General features: G+C 43.0%; 1 protein-coding gene across 1 annotated transcript in view; it reads right to left on the bottom strand.

The window, feature by feature from the left end:
- ZNF488 (zinc finger protein 488) overlaps window positions 1–23,266 on the bottom strand; it is a 63,550-nt gene extending 40,284 nt beyond the window's left edge. Inside the window, exon 1 of the mRNA XM_086920087.1 lies at window positions 22,383–23,266. The gene's annotated coding sequence lies outside the window, so the exon portion shown is untranslated. The remainder of the gene's footprint in view (window positions 1–22,382) is intronic.
- Between the last annotated feature and the right edge of the window lie 318 nt (window positions 23,267–23,584).

The raw sequence follows: 23,584 nt of genomic DNA, 5'->3' as shown, positions 1-23,584 counted from the left end.
TAGTGCTGCCTAAAACAGAACCAACCATGAAAGTGGGGGAGTGGATGCGATGTAATGGCCAGAGCTGCCGACTTCAGAGCTGGGGGACCAAATTCGAGTGTCAGCGTCAGCTCAACATGCTGTGATACTGGGAAAATCACTTAATTTCCCTGTATATAATTTGTGTCCTTAACTGGCGCTCATAAAAAGCGCTGGTGTTGATTAAGTGCCAGTTCTAAGCACCTAAAACCACGGCTCAAATTAAGCACTGCCCTATGTCAATCCACTGTAATATACTCTGCACCACTGCACTATATTACATTGCACTCTACCCAACTCTACTCAATGACAAAGCACTCTATGCCACTGTAAGCCACTGCACTCTACCCTGCACAACTCCACTCTCTTCTGCACCACTCCACTCCATGCTACTTCACTCAACTCTGAAACAATCTACTCGACATCACTGCACTATGCACCACAGCAGACAACACCACTCTACTCCTCCACTCTGCACCACTCTACTTTATGTAACTCAAATATACGCCACTGCACTCTATGCCACTGCAATCTATGGTGCACCACTTTACTCTACTCTGTACTACACTACACCACTGCACACTGTGACACTCTACTCTAACCACTGTACTCTACGCCAATGCACTCTACACCTCTTTACTCAAAATCAATGTTCTCTCTGCCACTGCCCATTATGCCAATCTACTCCACTGCACTCTATGCCACTAAATTGTACTCTGCAATACTCTGTTCCATGCCACTGTACTCTATGCCACTCAACTCTACACTATTTCACTCTATGTCACTGCAGTCTACTCCAATCTTTTCAACTCCACACCACTGTACTCTGCACAACTGCTCTCTACACCACTCTATTCTGCACCACTTCATGCCCCTGCACTCTGCGCCATTCTACTCTACACCACTCCCCTCTATCACACTCTACTCTGCAACACTGCACTCTCCATCACTTAACTCTACGCCACTCTACTCGTCACCACTGCACTCTACTCTGCAGCACTCTATGCCACGCTACTGCACTCTACGCCAATGCATTGTGCACCACTACACTCTATGCCACTCTACTCTGCATAACTCCTCTCTATGCCACTGCACTCTACACCACTGCACTCTAGGTCAATCACTCCATACCACTCTAATCTACTCTGCACCATTGCATCCTACTACACTGCTCCCCATGCCACTCTACTCTATGCCTCTGCACTCTATGCCCCTTTCCTCACAACCACTGCACTCTACCCTGCACCACTCCACTCTACGCTGCACCTCTCAACTCTATGCCAATTCACCATACTCTGCGACAATATACTCCACGCCACCACCCTATTGACACTGCAGTCTATGCCACTATACTCCACTCTGCGTCACTTCAATCTATGCTGTGCCACTCCACTCTATGCCAATTTACTCATCACCACTCTAATCTATGCTACTGAACTTGAGGGTACTCTACTCTGCAACACTCTAATCTACACCACTCTACTGCACTCTATAATAATGCACTCTTCGCCATTTCACTCTATATCACTGCAATATACACCAATCCACTCTACGCCACTCTAATCTACTCTGCACCACTGTATTCTACACTACTGCACTCTATACCCTTGCACTCTACACCACTCTAGACCACTGCACTCTACCCTGTAACTCCACATCCTACTGTGCCTCTCTTCACTCCTGCACCACCCCACATCACTTCATTCTACTCTGAAACAATCTACTCTAAGCAACTGAACTCTACGCCACTCTACTCCACTCCACACCATTCTTCTCTATGCCACTGCACTCTATGCCACTGAAGTCTATGCTGCCCTAATCTAATCTATTTCACGCTACTCTGCACCACTCTACTCAACACCTCTGCACTCTATGCCACTCTACTCTAAGTCACTGCACTCTATGTCACTGGACTCTGCACCAAAGCCCTCTACACCACTTTACTCAAAACCAACGCACTCTACATCTGTCTGTTATGCACCACTACTCTTTAAGCCACTATACACTACTCTGCAACACTCTACGCCACTGCACTCTATGCCACTTCACTTTATGGCACTCTAAGACACTCCACTCTATGACAATCCACTCCATGATACTCCATTCTGACACTTCACTCCATTAAACTCTACTCCACTCTACACTTCTCTACGCCACTCTACTCTATATCCCATCACTATATGGCCTCCACTCTAAGCCCCTCTGCTCTACACCCCCCTATTCTCCTCTCCTCCTCTTCACAGTACGCTACTCCATTTTACTCTAGGCCATTCTTTGCTAAGCCACTCCACTCCTCTCTAACACTTTATTCTTTATGCCACTCTATGCCACTCCACTCTACGACACTCTACAACACTCTACAACACTCTGCTCCACTGTACGATGCTCTATGCAACTCCCCCTATGCCACTCCACTCCACTACTCCGCTCTACGTCATCCCACTCTATGACACTCAATGCCACCTCACTCAATGACATTCCACAACACTCTACTCCACTCTATGCCATTCCTCTCCACTACACTACACCATTCTATTCCATGACAATTTACTCCGCTCTATGCCACTCTACTCCATGCAACTCCCACTATGGGTCTCCATTTTACTTAACACGACTCTATTCTACTCCACTCTGCTATGCGCCACTCCACTCTACGGCATCACATCACTCTATGCCACTTCACTCTATGACTAATGCTTTGCTCCATGCCACTCTACTCTACAACAAGATACTTCATTCTATGCAACTCCCTCTATGCCACTCCAGGTTTCTTTACTCCACTCTATGACACTCCTCCTGCTCTACAACACTATACCACTCCACACTACAACACTCTATACCCCTCTAAGACACTCTACTCCACTCCACTGAACTCTACTCCAGTCTACACCTTTGCACATTTTTCTAAGGTGTGCTAAATGACTGATTAGGATCTATAGTCCACAACACAAAAATGTCCTGAAACAGTTATGAGAGGCACACATAACTCCAAAAAATCCCAAAAGAATCTACACTTAATTAATAAAAATTACTTCTTCTGTCACCGTAAGTGATGACATTTTTGTATATGCAGAGATCATATTGGGACACCGACACCGCATCAGAGCTGTACTATAAACATTCGCTAAACAATGGAAATTTCAAGACATCTGTAATGGCAAAGCACCAAAAAGAGTAACAGGGATATGGAGTTTTCTAAAATGAGAAAACTGCTGTGGAAGACTCATTGATAATCACTCAACAATAGCCAAACCATTCATCTTCAACACAATAAAATTCAATGCCACCCACTAATATAGGAAGGTTGATGCCTTCAGTGCAACATAATGACTAGGAAGTAATGTACAAATATGGAATGAATGAATGAATGAATAAATTACTTTTTTATCTAGTGCAAACAAATACCTGAAGGCGTCATATGGAGCAATAACCCTTGCCAATCTCAAACACCAAGGTTACCAGGTATGTAAAGAAAGAAGTGCAATGAGCAAATATACAATACAATACATTTGCAAAGCGCACAGCTGCCTAAAATGGTTTTCTGTGCTAGTGAGAATTTCCACTTTGTCCAAAGGCAAAAGCAAACTTAAGAAAGGGTTATTGCAGTGTCAAAAAGAAGCATTTTGAGTATTTTCCTGAAAACCATTTCAGATGAACAGATTTCTCAGAGCCAGAGGTAAGGCATTCCCCAATCTGGCTGTCAGGTAAGCAAAGAATGGCCCCCTCTTCTGGATATAACAATGAGAGGGGTTTAAAACTATTTAACGTTGTTGGAAAATAGGGAATGCTCCTGGGAGGCCAGCTTGAACTGGCGCCTAAGAGAGAGGGGGCCTCTTGAGTTACATATCCTAAAAACAAAAGTAAAGACCTTAAACTGGATCCTTCTATTGATCAATAGCCAATGAAGCTGATGCAAGTGACTTGAGATTGAACCCCAGGGAGGGATTTTATGGATCAGTCGGGCAGCAGCATTTTGAATGATCTTGAGACACTAAATAAGAAAAGAAGGAAGCCCGAGATACAGAGAATTAGAGTAGTCCAGTATAGAAGTGATCAAGGTGTGTACAATAGATTTTTGATGTTCCATGGGAATAAATATGTTGATTTGATACTAACACTTGCACTTCCAAAAGCCATATTACTCGAAAGGATAAGTGCAATACAACCGGACGCCAGCTTACAAAAGACGGCGAAGCCAAACAAAATAACTACTATGAAAGATTAGACAAACCACTTATCCCAATGAAATCGATATACTAGTCACACACTTAAAGGTCTGCTTTACATGGGCGTGTGATCGAAAACAATAAAATAGTGGAACCTAAAAATCATTTGGAAATATAAGTGGACTTAGCCCATGAAGGCCATAAAGCTGTGGGCAAGGCTAAAGTGTTGGTGAGGCAAGAGTTAGCTCCTAGGTGTGGACTTCTTGGTGGTAGAAGTTGAAGCTGTGGGTGGTGCCAGTTCACTGCCACATATTTTCCAAGTGCCACAATGATTACGCTGCTAAAACAAGGAGGCACTTGGGTGAATGTAAATTCCGGTGACCTCCCAGATCGATAACTGCTAGAGGCAATGATGAATGATTACTCCTGATATATTGTTTCGTCTCTGGCTGAGACTTCTTGACAACCATCACCACAACGGCACTAAATGTGGAAACACCGACCCAAACAAGGCTGACAAGGGATCACCCTTTAACAGACATAGATTTGCTGAGTTTGCTGAAAGGGTTCAAACAGGTTGGGGTTCGGACATAGGTACAACTTATCCCTTAACTGTCTGCATTTGTACCACATCTTCATTTTGAGTAAAGTTAATGTTCAGTGCCCAAATGTCAATTTTTAGTTCTATAAACTGCTGGCAGGAGGATAAACTCTACCATTCATGCCAATGTCTGACCATCTGTTGTTATGGATGGCCACATTGAGCCAGGAATTATCACTACAATACATGGGATCCTGCAATCCTTGTATACATATCTCTATGTATTGTCCTTATTACAGGTGATGTGTGATGCACCTAGGCACCTATGATAAAGAAATGAAGTAGCTGTTCATCTGTAACCTATTACAGCTGTGTTCTGCCATGGGGAAAGGCAGGACACAAAGTATAATTAAAGCTGCAGTTGAAAACATTAACATAAAAAGCTGGCCTTTTCCTTCTGAACTGTTTTTCTATTTGAACAGTGATAAACAGAGAGGAGATATTTATGACAATATTTTGATTTTTTCGCTTGCCCTAGGTAAAGTTACAGAAACGATAGATTCTTCTGCGTGTTACTGAACATTCTGAGTTACAGTGTTTTTTTTTAATCTGACTTGTATTAACTTTGTTTGTAATTGTGATAAATTTATTTTTGAAACAAATATCTACCTGCTTTTTTATATGTTTAATTGTTCACTAGGGATTGTACTCGTATTCTTCGTATTTGCAAACTTGCTGTCTCTTTCATATAGAGAAACATATCTAGGATTTAAGTGGCTTGTGGAAAAGGATATGTTGATAATTATTTGGAATATACCAGGGACTGCATGTACCAGAATGGTCATAAAATGCCAAATATTGCCACCAAATATGCTAATAATTCCTTCCAATTTCTCCAGGTCAGCACTTTGCCAAGGGAGGTACCATAATGCCTAGCATGTTCCCAAGGATGGGTCTCTTTAATTGTAGTTACTGGCATGAAGGCTGAATTGTAAGGAGAGCATAAAATGTGAAAATGTTATTGTCAAAATGTGCAATTGTTACTTGTAGTGTCCTACTTATTGAGCACGGACAAAGGCTTTATATCCAGTGCCATAGATGTTGGCATATACACACTCAAACACACACACCCACACACACAAGCAGACACAACAGACATACAAACCCTCTGAATTGTTGGGGACTCGGACAACAAATTACCTATATCACTTGTAAAATTGACCTTGAATACCCTAGATGAGGAGAGTTCATTGAACTGGACCTAAAAGAGGAGCTCATTCAAAACCAACTCATCCACATGAGAGGACATGGCCACTCAATTATCCGCTTTAATTCAGATGCTATGGAAGTACTGAACTACAGACATATAACCCATTACCATAACCTAAACTGATTATGGAATTATATGTTGATGACATTTGTTACAATATGGACTGACAACTCTTTTACCTTCATCATTGACTAAGGGCCAGCTGTACAACTCTTACATCTTGCGACTCCCAAATTGCATCACTTTACGACTCGCAATTTGCAACTTGCAAAATGCAATTTACAACAGTGTTTCAGACACTTTGCGATTCCTAATGGGGGTCGCAAATTGCCTGCCACATTCATATTCATGAGGCAGGTGCTATTTATCATCCCATTAGCAATGGCTAGCACACCCAGGGATGCTGGCCTGCTGGGGCCAGCAGACCACCATGTCTCTGACTGCTTTTTAAATAAAGCAGTATTTTTCAAAAATACGGCAGTTTTCCTTGAAGGAAAATGGGATGCAATTAAAAAAGAAAAATGAAGCGTTTCTGTGTCATTTTTTAACAGTAGGCAGTGGTCCCTGTGAGTGTTTTGGAGCCGCAAATGTGGTCACAAAACAATGGTATATTCCATTGTGGCTCGCTATTAAAAAGGGACGCCTCTTCCAAATAGCGACAGTCGCAAACGCGAGTCACTGACTCACAAAATAGCATTTGTACATGCCAGGACCCTTTTTTGCAGTCGCAAACGTGCTGATTACCCTTTTGCGACCGCAAAAAACAGTTGTACATCTGGCCCAAAAACTTTTACAATATTATTATCCAATGGTTCTTAGGCTAATATAGACTATTAACACATTTCACCATAGGCTAAAATGTGCATCATATAATACAGTCACCAAACATCAACACTTCAACAACTCTGTGTCATAATACAATTTACTATCCTACCACTCTATAGAATAGTGATCTACATCACATAATAGACTTATGACGCTTACAACTTCAGAGACTATCAATTTTTTAGCATGTTATTGATTGATAACCCTTGTTCATCAAAGACACATCATAGACAGAAACCCCTTGTGACACCACACACTTAACTACAATAGTAAGTAGACTCAGAAACATTATCACAACACAATCCTCTTTATATCACCTATTTATAATCTGTATCAGTTTATTGCTTGATAACCTTAGTTACCATTGACTGATAACTCTTGTTAACCCATAGTGTAATCACCGTTATATATTGAACTGATAAGATGCTTCACTTAATAGATAGTTTCTGTCAGATTTAAACTGATAATAACATATTAAACTGTAGATGTGTTTATTTATTTACTTATTTAGACTTTTTACAGCACTACACATCATGTAGGTCACTTTAGTGTTCTGAGTAAACAGAGGAAATAGAAAGCCATGAAGTACAAATTCCAGATAGCTTTGGATGGGACACTTAGATCTTCCATTCTTCTTTTGCCCTCAAGGAGAAAACAGGTTCAATACATAGCCAAACGACCATGACAAGGCCATATCTGAGCTCCATCCATTGGCCAGACTGTCAGAACGAGAGGATTCTGTGAAGGAGCGACAAATAGAACATTATTCTTTTGAGCAATGCATTAATTTGAGGGCTGTAATTTAGGTTTGAGTCAAAAATATTTGAGAGGAGAGCCTTGGTAAGGTGGATGCAGAATGGAAGAGAGGCTGATCTTGCTCCTGGTGTAATTAAAACCTCAGACTTGGATCTATTCAAGCAGTGATAGCCAGAGTCAGACTGGCCTACAGGTCAATCAGGCAGTGCCGTATGGGCGGGTCTGATAGATCGGTGTATGGGCCGGTTTTCTGGCTGTTTGTGGCCTGTTGAACAGTCTGCTTTTCCAGATATAAAAACATTCATTGCCTGTGGCAAGCTCAAATTCATGCAGTCTTCCATACCTTGTAAAACAACTTGTATAGCGTGTCTTTACAAGTTCAAAACTGCCCCGATTTGTAAACATGGGCCACTTTTTCAGCTACCTAATTTACTAATGCAGGCCACTTATATTTTGGAGCCCGGACCTATTTTCTGTCCCAGTCCGACCCTGACGATAGATTTCCTTCATCCAGGAATGGAACTGACCAAGGCATTCTTCGATGTTGTTATGCTTCACCTATAGTGTTCTCTCAGCAGATGTTTATCTGCGTGTCTTCATACCTCTAGAATTTTACCTGATGATCAAGTAGCTGAGTAAATGTCGCACATCATGAGATTAAAGAGAAGCAGGGACAAGGATAATCCTTGCAAGACTTCACATTGAGAGGGAGGAAGCATACTACTCATCAAGTAGTGAAACATATCATTGGAGACAGAAGACTCTTATCACAGACAGAGAAACCTCATCACATTATTTTTTAGTACTGCAACTGTCTGCGAACGAACTATGGGCCATATTATCAAGAAAGGGCGATACATTATTGGCGCTTTTATCGGCAGGAAATTGCCGCTAAAGCGGCGATAATAGGCTTGATAATATGCCCTTGCGAATTCCCATAGAAGCCCAGGTTAACACCAGAACCTGGGCTTCTGTAGGAATTCACAAGGGCATATTATCAAGCCCATTATCACCGTTTTAGTGGCAGTTTCCTGCCGATAAAAGCGGCGATAATGTATCGCACTTTCTTGATAATATGGCCCTATGAGACTTAAATCAAAGTCAAATGACTTTTAAATTAAGCCTAAAAAAAATATGCATCTTTGTTCCTATCACGCTGACAGAGCAATCTTAGCCGAACGCAAGCACACATGGGCAGTAGGTAATTCCTACCAGCCAGCTTCTCCATCCTCATATCTTGTTTGCACATTCTCTTTGCACTTAAAACTAAGATTCATTCGGGCCTCATTTATGAAAAGTGAGGCATCGCTGCGTGAAAACAGTGATGCGTCACTTTTCACTGCGCCCTCCTTGCGACACCAATGATGCGTCATATTTACAGTATGACGCATCATGGCGCAAGTAGTTACAGATACGTCAGTATTTCTGACGTAGCTATATGGCGCAAAAGTGACGCATTGCTGGAGTATGTCACAAAAGTGACGCAACTCCAGCAATGTGTCCTTTCACATCGGGCAAGCCCCATGTGAAAGGGTCTGCGTCAGTCTTACGCCTGCTGTGAGGCAGGCGTAAGAAATTGACGCATTTGAGTCCTAGAAATGGCGCAGTGAAGTCTTATAGATTTCACTGCGTCACTTCTATGACCCTTTCCTGCGTCAATACGCCCCCCTTGCATACATTATACCTGGCTCAGGTATAATGTGGCACAGGGGTTTACAAAGTGACATATCTACCTAGATGCGTCACTTTGTAAATATGGCGCAACAAGGCGTATTTTTTACGCCTCTCGTGCATCACAAAAAGTGATGCACCGGCGGCGTAAAAGTGACGCACAGCCTCATAAATGAGGCCCTTGGCTTTTAGACTCGGTAAGTGGCTCTTTTTGGAACATCTAGTCCACTGCTGTCACCCAACAGAAGAAACCAAATGCAGGGGCTGGGGCATGTCCGATGAATCCATGGAGCACGAAGTGTGCATTCGCCCAGTGTTGAAGGATTCGTGTAAATCAAGTCTTAGGGCTGAGTGGATCAAACTGGGATTCCGAACCTGTCGGCAGAGCATTATAGCAGCACTAAGCCCTGAAAACACAGCACTAAATATCCATTTGATTAAATTTATTAATCTCGCATATAAAAGGTTCAGGCCCTTAGGTGACTAGTCAGGAAGTCCAGTCTGTTACATTCATGCCCTGGCTTCCTTTCAGAACGGTTTTATACAAACAAATTGCTGCTAGCTTTTTGAAGGTTTTTAAATAACCAATTGATACTTTATGTACATATTTAAAACCTGATTTAATACTATTTTTAGTTAGTTTATAGTATGCAAAGTTTTTTCTAGTCGACGACCAAGGACAATGTTTCAGTCCTTTCCCAGACTTGTTAAATGCAATCATTATTCTGCTAGTACCTGTAGGCACTTGAAAATTATCTGGTATTGTATGTATTTATTTATTTTTAAAAAAAATGTAATTGAAAAATGAATTGCACGTTTTAATATGAATCCCCTGCTTGCACAACTGTAAAAGTTTTAAAATAACCGTATACAGTAAAGATATTATTATTAATTCTTAGTAATTATTATCACGTCATAGTTTAATGACCCTCTTTACATAATTAATTACTTAATATTATCACAAAAAAGAATTATATCAAGCTAGTGGGTACTAAAATGCAAAAGACAACAGATGGATGGACCCATCTGCAGATCTATCACTTCATTTAATGTTAACTTGTATCAAATATTGATTACCTTTGTCATATTACAGACTGATGGTATGCATGTGTAAAACTGATCACATGACCTACTAATAATTGTTACCACATCATAGGATTATGAGCAGCTTCAATCATTATTAGCTTCCTATTATCAAATAATAGAATGAGTACCTTTGCTACATTATACACCATCTGCTAAATGCATCTGATAACTCTTATCACACACTGGCACCATATTACACCAAAATGTGATATGATTAGCCTTATCACATCTTAAACTGATAACGTATCAGATTGTCAACTGATAACCTTTATCACATCTTAGACTGATCAACATCATTTCAGTCATTGGCGCACAGTTCTTTTCCCATAATAAAATAACATATCAAGATATTGAGTGCTAACCCTTAAAACACCAAGGATTGATGACTTTTATCACATCATCATCTGGAAATCATTATCACATAGAATGGTGACCTATATCAAATATTGGTAACATTTATCATATTATAGACTGATATTCGACATACGCATCACAATTATCAGATAGGGTAGCCGTTATCAGTATCATATCATAAATAAAGCTCCTACATTTCCGTCTGTATTAAATTTAAACGTGAATGCATATGAGACAATCTGTTTTTCAATACCAAAAAACAGGAACCAGATTTGAGATACACTTGTTGCTGTCAGTCATGACTGTCAAGCCAATGAATGTGTAGAGTAAGTATTACAAATACAAGATTTCTTAGTGAAGCTAAACTAGCTAACAATTACAAGGTTTTCAACTGAGTATTTTTCAATACACTGGCTGCAATTTCTTCTTTTCATTTAACACACACTCGATATCAATAAACACCGACAAGAGAAGCAACAAATAAATATGAATGAATACAGATGAAATTGTAAAGAAAAAATACATAACTTAGCACTTAGTCATAAACAACAAACACCATGCTCAAATCTATCACATCATCAACGTTTATCCTTTAATAATGTAATTGTATGTCTTAGTTCAAGTGGAATAAGGAAAAAAATGTTATGCAATATGATTTATCAGAACTGAGGCTCTTTATCTGATTTCTTATTGTATCCACTGACTATGTTTCTTGGTGCAACTGTTAAGTCTTCCTAGAAATGATCCTCCAGACTCTGGTCTTTCACCGCTCCCAGACAAGGCACCAGCTCTACAATGCCACACCACTTGCTGCTGTGCGCTACGCCACACCACATGCTTTAACGTGACTTGCTATTGACTGACCTCCCTCACCAAAGAATATAACACTGATCATTATAGCTTCATATATGGATTCTTTATCACATCATCAACTCTTAACCCTTATCCTCTCATAGCTTCAAACCAGCAGTGCACAATCATCCATTGACAGATATATTTTTTCACATAATCAAGTGTAATATTTTTAATTATAATTTTTATATAATTTTAAATGAATAGTATACGAGTATTATGTTTGTTTTTCACAATAATAAAAAAAATCTTCTGCAAGTGTATTTTATGCTATGGTTTGATGGGATCTATCCAAAGAAATTAACATGGGATGATGTTGATTATGATGAGGCGATGCTGATGATGATAATGATGAGGATGATGATGATGATGATGACGATGAAGAAGTTATCTGATATCCCAATGCTGTGTGGAACATGCATACATCAGGAAGCTATAATTTGGGGGTATCACTTCAGAGAGCACGCCCCGCACGAGTCTGTAAGCATGAAAAAATTTGACAAGAGAAGGCAATTTCAATATACAATCAGAAACAATATAAATGAAAAATAATGAGAAAATACAGAAGTATTTTACTCGGGGACGAAAATACATTATATCAAGATAATGAAGACCAAATTCTGAAATGGGTGTAAAGGGAATGCTTGGAAAGATAATCCTTCAAATGAATTATGCAAGGGGCTTGATGACGTCAAAACCTTGAACATGAACACAAGAATAACACTGCAGCAGTACAAGAAATAAGAAGGGTCCAGTTGGATCCCGGATCCAAAAGCTTTTATTGAGCTGGGTCTGGGCTGGACCAATTGAAATATTCTGAATTTGTTCCATTGTAATTTTCTGACACAGCGACATATTCAGCTGCGTACGCATGTTGCCTGGAGGTGGAGAGATATCTTTCTCAATTTACTTCCAGCTGGGTCCAAAACAAAGGCCTCACTTAAAGGCCATCATCCCTACTTTTGGTCAAATCATACCCTGGCTGGAAGCTGTCTGAAGACTAACACCTTGATCTCAATGCAATGGAGGGAAACAAAGGCACTCAGCTAGTTAGCACTTCACAAACAAGCGGCTGCTTAAGAGAAACAATGAGCTGGAAGCAGGTTTTTGACATTGTTCAAATTCTCCAGGTAAAGGACATGCATGCACTGAAAGAATGCCAGCTGTATCTGTCTGTTTGAGTAATTACATATCTAGGGGGTGATAATAATAATAATATTACGATGTCAGGTGGATGTAAGACCGCCAAACACCGACACGGAACCAGGACAGACCGACCTCAGATCGGCGGTCCTGACCACCTAAACATGATGCGACCGAGTTCTTCCATTCCCCTTTGGGAGCTTGTGTTACAGCCGTAAACCGGCCATAACACAAGCTCCCGTAGAGGAATAAGGAGTCTGTGTTCATGCCTGCACTGTGTGGCAGGCACCTCAGTGTGCCTGCCACATGGTGCAGGGATGAACAGAGGGACACCATAGGGGCCCCATCGGCCCCCAACCAGAGGATTCAGAGGCAAGGGGACCCTGCCAGGGATCCCCATACTCACTCTCTGACACGCTTTCCATGTGGGAAAGCCCAACATGGAAAGCCTGCCAGACACCGGGTATCCAAATCCCAAGGGAGGAAAGGCTCCCCTTTGGGATTACAGGCCAGCCTTCAACTGGCCAACGGGCTCCTTGAGCCTGTCAGAAGCCAGCCATAATGATCGGCCGGTTTAATTTCAGACTACCAGCATTGTAATGCTTTGGTCGGAATTTAAACCGTGATGAGGCCCGAAAAGCTCCAATCGATGGTCAGAGCCTTTACGGGCTGCATCATAATAAGGCCCTTAATGATTTAAAAAGCACTCAATTATTTTTTTAATTTAGTTCTTTTACAGTTCTACTCTACTCAATGTAAGGCGTAAACAATCTTTACACACACATGCATACAGTGACAATAAATGAAATGTGTGTAAATCAATGTTCAGAAAATGCACTGCAGAATGTTTTACTGAGAATCTAAAAATAGAACAAACACTTGTAAGGACCCATTTAATCCTCTGCATAGAATCTGATATGCTAACGAATATGAGTACAAAATAACTCTGTTAAACAAAGAATATAGAACTATTTGTTGAAATAACGTAAGACTTTCTAAGAGGATTTAGAACCCAAAGTCAGTAAAGGAAATTGATACCGCCTTTGTGGGAAGAGGAAAAAGCTTCATGGACACATTTATTAGAAAGAGCCACAGAACCCACACTTGCTTCCCTGTGGCCAGAATTATTATAACCCCAGGTCAGCACCCATTTATGCAAGTTTTGTAACATGAAGAAAAGAAAATGGACGTAGATACACAAAAAATATAGTCCCAAGCAACAAATAGGATGCACTCGCATACAGGGCAAGACTGGGAACAGCAACCAGCCCAGGCAGATTTCTGCAAGACCAGCCCTGGGAGGGATGGAGGAGGGGGGTACTAGTAAGAAGCATCGCTCCCGCTTTTGTTACAGGGGGTCAATATTGCAGCACTGCTTCAAAATGGCCCCCAGTGAGTAAACTGGCCCCCACTGCCACAAAACTGGCACCCACCCCTCCGGCCCACCGGGGAAACGCCTGGTGCCCGCAACAGTCTGTCCTGCCCTGCTCGCATATGAGGGACAAGTGGGATAAGAAAAAGTGGTCCTCCTCAATCTTGGAGGGAAATTTTTTTTTAAACTGTCCTCGTTCCAGATCAATGGATGAGAATATTAGAGGAAAATAACATCCTTTCAAAAAGAGAGGGAGCATAAATCCTTGATTATTCTAAAAATCCAGAAAAAAAAAACTCAATCAACCAATATTTGTGTGCCCAGGATTTAGGCACTAGGAAAATGAAGAACAAGTGAAAAAATAGATAAATTATTGATCCATTAACAAAAGTCATTAAGAAAACAGTTTTTTCCTCTGAGTCAATACTTGGACAGCTGAACATTTAACAAATAGGGTAAAGGGGAGAAAAAGGACAAGCTAGTGTATGTACCCAAACCTTACAAAAGAAACACCTGAGTTTCTCGGGAAAATGCAGAACTGGACAACTGTGACAAAAGATACATAAAATGCATATACTGGAGTATAGCTAATTGCGGAACTGGAAGTTACATTTCCATTGTATGATTTTTACTTAAAGAGAAGGAGGCACAAACCAAAAGGAAGCTTCAATGCAAACAATCGCTCAGAGACAAAGCAACTCCCAATTATTCCTGAAGAAGTGCAGGGTGCTTTCAAGGGATTGACGTGAAAGACAAAATGAAGAAAAGTGTAAAAATGGCATTACTAAGCCAAAATATATTGATTAAGGATATACAATTTCAGGATAACACCAGAGTTAGCTTCGTATGAAAATGTAAGAAAAGACGAACCGGATCTTGTTTGAAGAAAAAGAGGCCATCTAATCTGACAGGATGGTTAAGATATTATTTATATTATTCTCAAGTACCCTAATATAGTTGTAGGTCATCTGAGAGTACTAGTACCACCAGGGCATCAGATTGGCACACCACTTCTTTTAAAATGAGGGCCTTAGGAAAGTGAGAATGAAATATTTTTTGAAACAGGAGGACACAGAAGCTTTGATCCTCGATCAAATCCGAAGCAAGAGAAGGCAAAAATACTAACATGAGTTCCAGAACAGGAAAGGAATCGGTCCTGCATAGTTTAGTGTTAAAAAAGCAGAACTTTCCATCATCCAGTAATAATCCAGTATCATTAAAAAAAGGAATTAATGTTCTGCTGCCTAATTGGTGTTCATTTAAAGATGGTGCTTTAGGCAGTTTAGTTGAAGATTATGAAAAATTGGGTATTATTTGTGCATGAAACTCCCACAAAAAAAACCTAAAGTTATGACTGCCTGAAAAGTGGAACTGAGATCCAATTATGCAAAAACCTTGGCATAACACACTGCAAATAAGCTTATAGGCTCCTAAAATACAGCACTGATCTGCATGTAGCCTATGCTGTATTGCGTTTTTTAAATTATATGTGGTGGGCAAGGAAGGATTTTCTTAAAGTGTAATTACGACCCTGCTAATTGATCATATTTTATGTTTTTAGCTTCAATTGTATTTTAATTACTGGTGCTTTTTATCCTTGTTTTACATTTTTAAACCAGTTTAATAATGTTTGTATCATATGTGGTCATTCTTTTATGGTGCACTTACACCGAAATAAAGAATCAATAAATGGAAATGGAAATGGAACTGAGATTCGATGGTGGGCTATACTCGGGTGGAGCGGAGTGGACCAAGGCATTAAAGTAAATGGCTGAAGATGCAAAATCAGAAAGCATTGGATAGGTGTAACTGCAGGATGCTCAGGGCAAGGTAATTTGGTCGGTTCCAGGACTTAGTAAACATACAGTGGCAAATTAATAAGGTCTGGCAATGGTAAGCGTGTAATAGTAAACAAGCAATGACAAAGTCCATAGGTCTGATGATGGCAAGTGTGCATTTTTTTTGCGAGCATTTGTAAAAGTACGAAGATAAATAAATATAAAATTAAAGAAGAGATTGGCACAAAAGACCTGGCACTGAAGTGCATTTTTTTTTAAGGTGGATGTGCGCGTGAGCAGGACATTTGCTGTAGATGAGAGCGTAAGAGAGTCAATAGCTGAAATAAGATACACCATTTCACCATGGTGTACGCAGTGATGGGAGGAAGGAAAATGTGAATATTGCTTTAACTGACCAATGGATGAAGCGGGCTGACTCAAAGCCAGTCTATGTATGTATATAGCTATATATTTTTATTAATGTTGTTTTTTTTCATGATACTTGGAACTGGCGCACAGCTACAGGTATCTCCAGAGCTGACCTAAAAATGATGCACAATTTACCTAAGGTGCACCCACTCTAACTCGGCATTGCACAAATTCTAAATCCTGACCGCTAGTCCCTGAAAATGAGTTTTGATGATTAGTGTGCATAAAAGACATGCAAAACAATTAGAAAGCCAGAGAGGAACAAACAATGCTTTTTAAAAAAACGTAGGAGTGAGTATATAGCTCTGATTGGCTTAAAAATTCGAGAATCCCTGGTGAGCAAATAGCTAGGCTTCAGTAAAGCAAGTGAAAAGTGACTGATCAGAAATCACTCCCACAGTGCATTCTACAGTCCACTACTAGTAATGTGAACAGAACATTTTGAAGGCAATCTCCCCCCACAGGAATTAAAGATGACCCACAATTTATGAGTACACCTGAAGATAGACAAGTAAGAGAACATTGAGGAGAATTTTCAAGGCAGTTCTCAACAAGAGTAAAGGAGCCCTCAATAATCTTACAAATAAGAAAGTGCAGTATCCACATGTCTGAAATTAATTTTTCAGATTACTGAAGAATTCTGCCTGCTGTGCTTGACTGAACATTGTGTGATTCTCAACAAATCACTTAATCTCCTTGTGCCTAGAAATGTAATGTGTGTAACATGTATTTTAGTAATCCCCAGTTGATGTACGCAATCTTGAAGATCATCTGTCAACCCCTCATGCAATATACAGCTTTCTTTTGCTTCATAGATAGGTTTGGGTGCATACATACATACATACATACATACATATTACTAGAATGGTGTTTATCTGTAAATAAAAAAACTCTTCCACCTCAACGAATAATAGTGAATGGTTCCAGAGGCCAGGAAAAATAGTGTTTCCCTTTCTTTTCACAAGAACCGGAAAACTGAAGATGCAAAATTTAACAGACAAGAAGCCAGGGAGAAGTAAAGGCCAATATCTTTTTTTTAAAATAATCCTGAGAAAATATTAATAATCCTCAGAATCATCCAAAACAGATTGGATGACAAATGTTTGTTATCCCCATATGATAGAGTTTTAAGTTAGGCATCTGTAAACAAAAATGTGCCTCACGGATAAAGGAAATACTGGACCGCTCACAGATAGACAGGATCTGTAGCAAAAACTCAAGCAATCTCAATTGACCCATATTTACCCATTCATTGGTAGGGTTGTCGATAGAGAATCTTCTGACAGGTGGAGGGAATGCTGCATCTGAAGACGAATCCACCAGGAGAATTTACTCCTTCCGTCTAATCTCCTAGGTGGAGAAGATTCTGCCATCGATTAAGATGAGATTTAGTATTTCCTTCAGAAATGGAGGATGATCCCTGACATGCTATAAATTACAAGACTATAATGGAAATGCTAAAATAAGCCGGGTAAGTGTTGTTTACCTCCAAAATGGCAATTAGTGGGTCCGGCCCACTTGCTCATGAATTCACAACTGTGAAACCCAACGCGTACTACCATTTATTTCAAACATATCAACATGAAGGTAAACAAGGGCAATCGAAACTAATGTAAACCTCAAGGCAGAGATGCCTAGACTTGTCTCCGAGACTTCAATCCCTCAAATTGGATTGCAACTTTTATATTTTCTGCCATTACCTTTACCACCTCCAAGTCACGGAACATACACCTGACCGCTCAACAGCACAAGTAGAGACAGCCGGAAAAGACATGACGAATTTCCAACAGGATTCGGAGCCACTTGCAAGCCTACTTCTTGTCAACAGTGGATTCATTCTGTAGCACCTGCTGAGTCGAATTTTGGGAAACTCTGGACAAAAATCACAAATTAGTCTAAAGTAAAGAAAATTCTGGTGAGGATTTCATATCGCCTTCAGATCACCCAAACTGTGCTGCTTGAGGAAGACTGTTCCTACTCCCCTCGAGAGCGCAAATAGTGCAAAACAGCGATTCATAATGTAGGGGCATAACAAAGGTGAAGTCGGTCCCAATATAAGAAAGGAAATTAGTCCCCCCCCCCCAACCCCTTGTTTTATATTCAAAAACAGATACTAATCTGGGTGAAGTGGGTCCCTCACAACTCTGGGGCCCAGTGTCACTTTTCCAGAAGCACTATTGATAGCTACACTCCTCTTATAATGGAGCAAAGAGAAACTCCTCTCAAATAAATCACTTTCTCAACCAATGCTGCGAGAAATACACAGTTACCAAAACTAAATGTATCTTGAGCACAAAAATGGAGAGTTGGGATTAGGCCTGGGCGAAATTGTATTTACACCAAAGTAAACGGAGGAATCTCAGTAAATTTGTGTTGCTTTTTTGATGCAAAAATTACAGCAAATAATGAATGAGCCCAGTTTGTGTTATTTTGGCAAAAACTGCCTACCCAAGAGCACAGCAACAGATCGCAAGCAGCTACTGACTGCTGTTCCTGTTTTGTTGCATTTAGAAACATTAGAGTAAAAAAATCCCCCTTCAAGTCCTGTTTGGATAACAGGGTGCATTTTGGGTCAAGAACATTGTAAATGCAGGGTTACCCTGCTCGAATTATTCCGTATGATTCTGCATAATTTTGCTGTAATTTCATTTCACCTAATTACGCTTCGGCGAATTACGTCTGTCATGGCCAACTCTGGTGGGAATGGGCCTAAAAATCGTAAATGATATGCTCCTGTCCATTTTAAACATCCAACAACAAACTAGTACTATAACTTTATATTGAATGTACGGAACCAACTGCGCATCGGGTATGAGAAGGATACATTAGCTGCAGCTAAATCATTGCTTTATGTAATTACTCTCCGTGGAGCAGAAGGCCATAGAGAGTGTTTTTTCTGGCAAGAGCGACTCCTGTCAATAGAGGCTCAGGCCTAACCTAGGACGGAGCATCCAAATGATTAAACCAACTTGACACGGTGACAGCAAGATGCGAACACAGCCATTAGTGACAGGAGAGAGACCACTATGGTGTGGTCCTTTTTCTATTTCCGTCAAATTTCCTAGTTTTTGGCTTTAAAATTCTGATCACCCAACCAAAAGACGTCTACCTTAAACAACACCCAAGGCCCAGGGGTACTTGTAATAAACTAAAATCACTCTCGGGCCTGGTTTCGAGCAGGAAAGAATAGAGGGCGGTTCAAGCACCCTGGCGACCGAAAAAAAATCCTCAATGCGCAACATTTGGCAGTAAGCAGCACAATGTGGATGTGTCAGTCGTGCCCGCCTCCTCTCGCCTCTCCTCGGGGGAACAATAGTGTTTTCCCCTCTTTCCACTCCCTGCGCTAAGCACTTTCTTTTCACTGCCATCCCCATGCCCCCTTCATCCCTGCTTGTAACAGCACATGTGTCAAAGGACACGGCCTGCTGAGAAAGCTGGGGAAAAGGCGACGGCCCACTCGAAGAGACAAAACCCGTGCGCAATAAAACCCCGAGCGTCGCCTTCTTGCGTTCACGTCATTGCCCCCCCCCCCAACCCCACCCCGTCAATGCCCCACCACACTTGCATATTCACTGCCCGCGTTTATTCCTAGTACGCCAACAGCTCAGAGCCAGAATACTTAAAATAAGTATTGCTAAAAAACAGTTTATGTTGCATCAATATTCCAGGGAATGAGAAACCGCATGGGGGGGGGGGGGGGGTGCAGATGAGGTGAACGAAAGGGTGTCCGGGGGTGCGATGGGGAGAGTGAGTATTCCAGAGTGAGGGAACGAAATAGCTGAAGGAAAGAGGTGCGTGGGGACAGAAAGGAGGTGTGACTGAGTGAACACAGGTGCGCGAGAACTCTGGGGAGGGCCGTGAAGAAGGGAGAGGGAGATAACGAAGAGCAGCCGGCTGACCGGGCAGTGTGGGGTGTGAGGGGGCGAGGGGGAGACGAAAGGAGAGACGAAAGGAGAATAAGGATTATTGGAATAAACGTGAAGATGGGGGGCAGCGGGAGTCGGGGGGGGGGGGCATGGGGTGATGTGGAGGAGTGAAGGAGGCAGTAGCACACTAAAGGGGGGTTCAGAGAGGATTGTGAGGGGTTTCCGTCAGGGTTTGGGGGGGCGCCTGGAAAGGAGCAGACGGGCGAGAGGAGCGTTTATTGTAGGGTCTGAGGGGAGAAACGAAAGAAGAGGACGTAAGTAAGGAAGGATGAAGAGCGGCTTTAAAACACCTTCCATTTAAAAAGACTGGGGCAGTTTGTAGACAGCTCGGCAGAGGGGTGATAGTGAGATTGCAACAGAGCACCTCGTAGACACTGTTCATAGACTAGACAGAGAGACTGCGGCAGGGCTAGGAGACCTCCGTTGTCAGGACAATAAGACTGCCAGCATCACTGCTATGGAGGGTGTGAGGCTCCAACAGAACAGACCAGACAAAAGTGCCCACCGGAAGTGCAGCGAGACTGCCCAAAAGCATGCTGCAGACATTCTACCAGTATCCAGAGATTCTGAGAGACTGACGAGCGCAACTTTTAGGGGCTGCCCACAGCCAGGACAGTGGGATTGACTACAACAGCCCAGCCCACTGACAGCACCCACATGGAGGACAGCTAGGCTACAACTGCCAAACCTTCCGACACCTCCCTACAAGGAGGACACCGAAAAGCCCCGGCTCAAATTAAGCACTGGTGAGACTCCAAGAAAACGCACCCCACTCTCAGCCCACAGAAAGTTAAAAGCGACTGCCACAAAGCGGCATGAAGTCAGACACACAACGAAAGAGCAACGGGGCTGCAGCAGAGGAGGCTGGAAACGGTTAACCTTGGGGACCGCAGGCTGTCACACAGCAGCCTCCACGCAGCTGTCTCGGGGAGTCAGTGCCGTTCTGTCACAGGGCCACCTGCACACAGCTGTCAACAAAGAGACTGGTCTACGGGAAAAATTCACCCCGTGCACAAATGACCACATATTTCTGCTGACAGCCGAGCACGCGGAGGACAGTGAGACCGCCACAGATCAGCCTCCTGACAGCCGAGCACGCGAAGGACAGTGAGACCGCCACAGATCAGCCTCCTGACAGCCGAGCACGCGGAGGACAGTGAGACTGCCACAGAGCAGCCGCCTGACAGCCGAGCACGCGGAGGACAGTGAGACTGCCACAGAACAGCCGCCGGACAGCCGAGCACGCGGAGGACAGTGAGTGCCACAGAGCAGCCTCCTGACAGCCCAAAACGCGGAGGACAGTGAGACCGGCACAGAGCAGCCGCCTGACAGCCCAGCACGCGGAGGACAGTGAGACTGTCCCAGAGCAGGCTCCTGACAGCCGAGCCAGCGTAGGACAGTGAGACCGGCATAGAGCAAGCTCCTGACAGCCGAGCCAGCGTAGGGCAGTGAGACTGCCACAGAGCAGCCTGCTGATAGCCACACATAGTACAGACGAAGCGCACCCGTAACACAACTGGCGCTTGATATACCACTGAGAGTACAGCTGCCACCCTGCCCCTGGCACCAGTCTGCCCTCCAGAAAGACAGTGCCAGGCAGATTGCCACGGCACACCCATAGAAATGAGTCAGAAAAAGATCCAAAGCGATGTTTATGGATTTAAGCGAGGGTTCATCCTTGCAAATAACAAAATAAACAAGCAAACACACAGACTAAGCACATTAAGCACGCCTCCGCCACCCACACACTTCCCCTCCATAAACTGAGCCCCCATTACAATGACCCACGCACGCACAACTGTTCTTCCACACAAAACGGGCCGCGTGGTCCAGGCACAGCTGCTTTCCCATCGCCCTGCGCGCACCCAGTACCTCCGCTCCATCACTAGCAGCAGCACAAACATGCTCATTAGCATCCATCCCTTTTGCAGCAGCACCTCGACGCCAACAAAAATCTCGCTACTCTTTCCAAATCCCCTCACGCACAGCCTTTTGTCGACCCTCGTCGCCTCCACACTTCCTTAGCACCAATTCTCTCCCCCGCGCACACCCAGCAACAACACACGCGTCACAGACACAACACCCAGAAAGCCCCCCGCCGACGCCCGAAAAGGAGCGGGACCCCTCCAGAGTTCAGGCGGACGCCGCGCTGCGCTGGATAGTATATACTGATAGTAAATGTCGGCGGTGCTTACCAGGGCTGCGGTCGCTGGAGAGAGAGAGACAGGGCCAGGGACATCAGCAGCTCATCGCTGTCCGCGCGACAGGGCAGGAGTGACACAGGAAGTTAAGCATGAGACGGGGAGATGTGCAGAGGCGCGGAGGGAGGGAGGGGTGTGCGCAAGGGGGGGAGCGGGGATGAGGGGAGCTAGGTGGAGAGGGGAGACACGGAATGCAAGGAGCAGGGGCGTGGGGGCAGTGCGTGGTGGGTGTGATTGAGGGTGGATTGTGGAATAAGAAGATGGGAGACCGCGAGGAGAGGAGATGGAGGGATATGTGTGATGGAATACAAGGAAGAGGCAAGCGAGAGAATAAAAATAGAATGACGAGACGGCACGGGGGAAAGGGCGAACGAAATACAAGAGAGCGAGAAAGAGAAGAAAGGGGGCGTGCAAGAGAGAAAACAGGCTCGAAAAGACAGTAGGAGAGACGAGAAGGTGGCGGCGAGCTGGGATAGCGTTATGGAGAGAGTGAGAGATTGGAGGGAGAAAGAGGGGAAATGAAATGGAGGCAGAGAGAAAGGAAACGACTGGAGTAGAGGATTGGAAGCATTTTGAAGAGAGAAAGAGAAAAGGTAAGGAAAGGCGTGCAAAAGAGCAGGGTGAGAATGGGCAGATGCCAGGAAGGAGAAAAGATAGAGGGTAGAGAATGATGATTGGTAAGAGGGGTAAACAGGAAGGAGAGGAAAGAGAAGACAAGAGTAGACAAAGAGATAAAACGAAAGAGAGGGAAGGTGAAAGGAAGAGAAGAAAAGCGAAAAGTGCAAACGACGAGAGAGAAAATAAAGGGCTAGAGTGAAAGTTGAACGAGGAAACAGAGGACAGAGGGCGGCATGACACACACAGTCCCAGAAGGGGTAGAGCAAATGCGAGAGCGGCTGGAAAGAAGAGCGTTTGGCAGCGAGGCAAGCACATGTGACCTCAGGCGGGGAAAGCCAAAGCAACAGGTGGAGAGGCGGAGCAACGGGAATATTAAGGCGGTTCCTGAATTGCACGCGCCCCTTCAGGGATTCATCCCTTGCTGTGGAAGGCACAAGTGGGTGCAGAAACGACCTGTCCTGATAGGCATATCATGTCGAAGTGGGTGGGAGGGGACGACGGTTGAACAGACGTACAATACAAGGCCAATGGAATTATGCGACAGGGGAGGACCAAATTATGCCTCACAATTGACTAAA

Source organism: Lissotriton vulgaris, chromosome 5, assembly GCF_964263255.1.
Source record: "Lissotriton vulgaris chromosome 5, aLisVul1.2, whole genome shotgun sequence".
Classification (NCBI taxonomy): domain Eukaryota; kingdom Metazoa; phylum Chordata; class Amphibia; order Caudata; family Salamandridae; genus Lissotriton; species Lissotriton vulgaris.
This window is presented reverse-complemented; position numbering and strand designations above follow the sequence as displayed.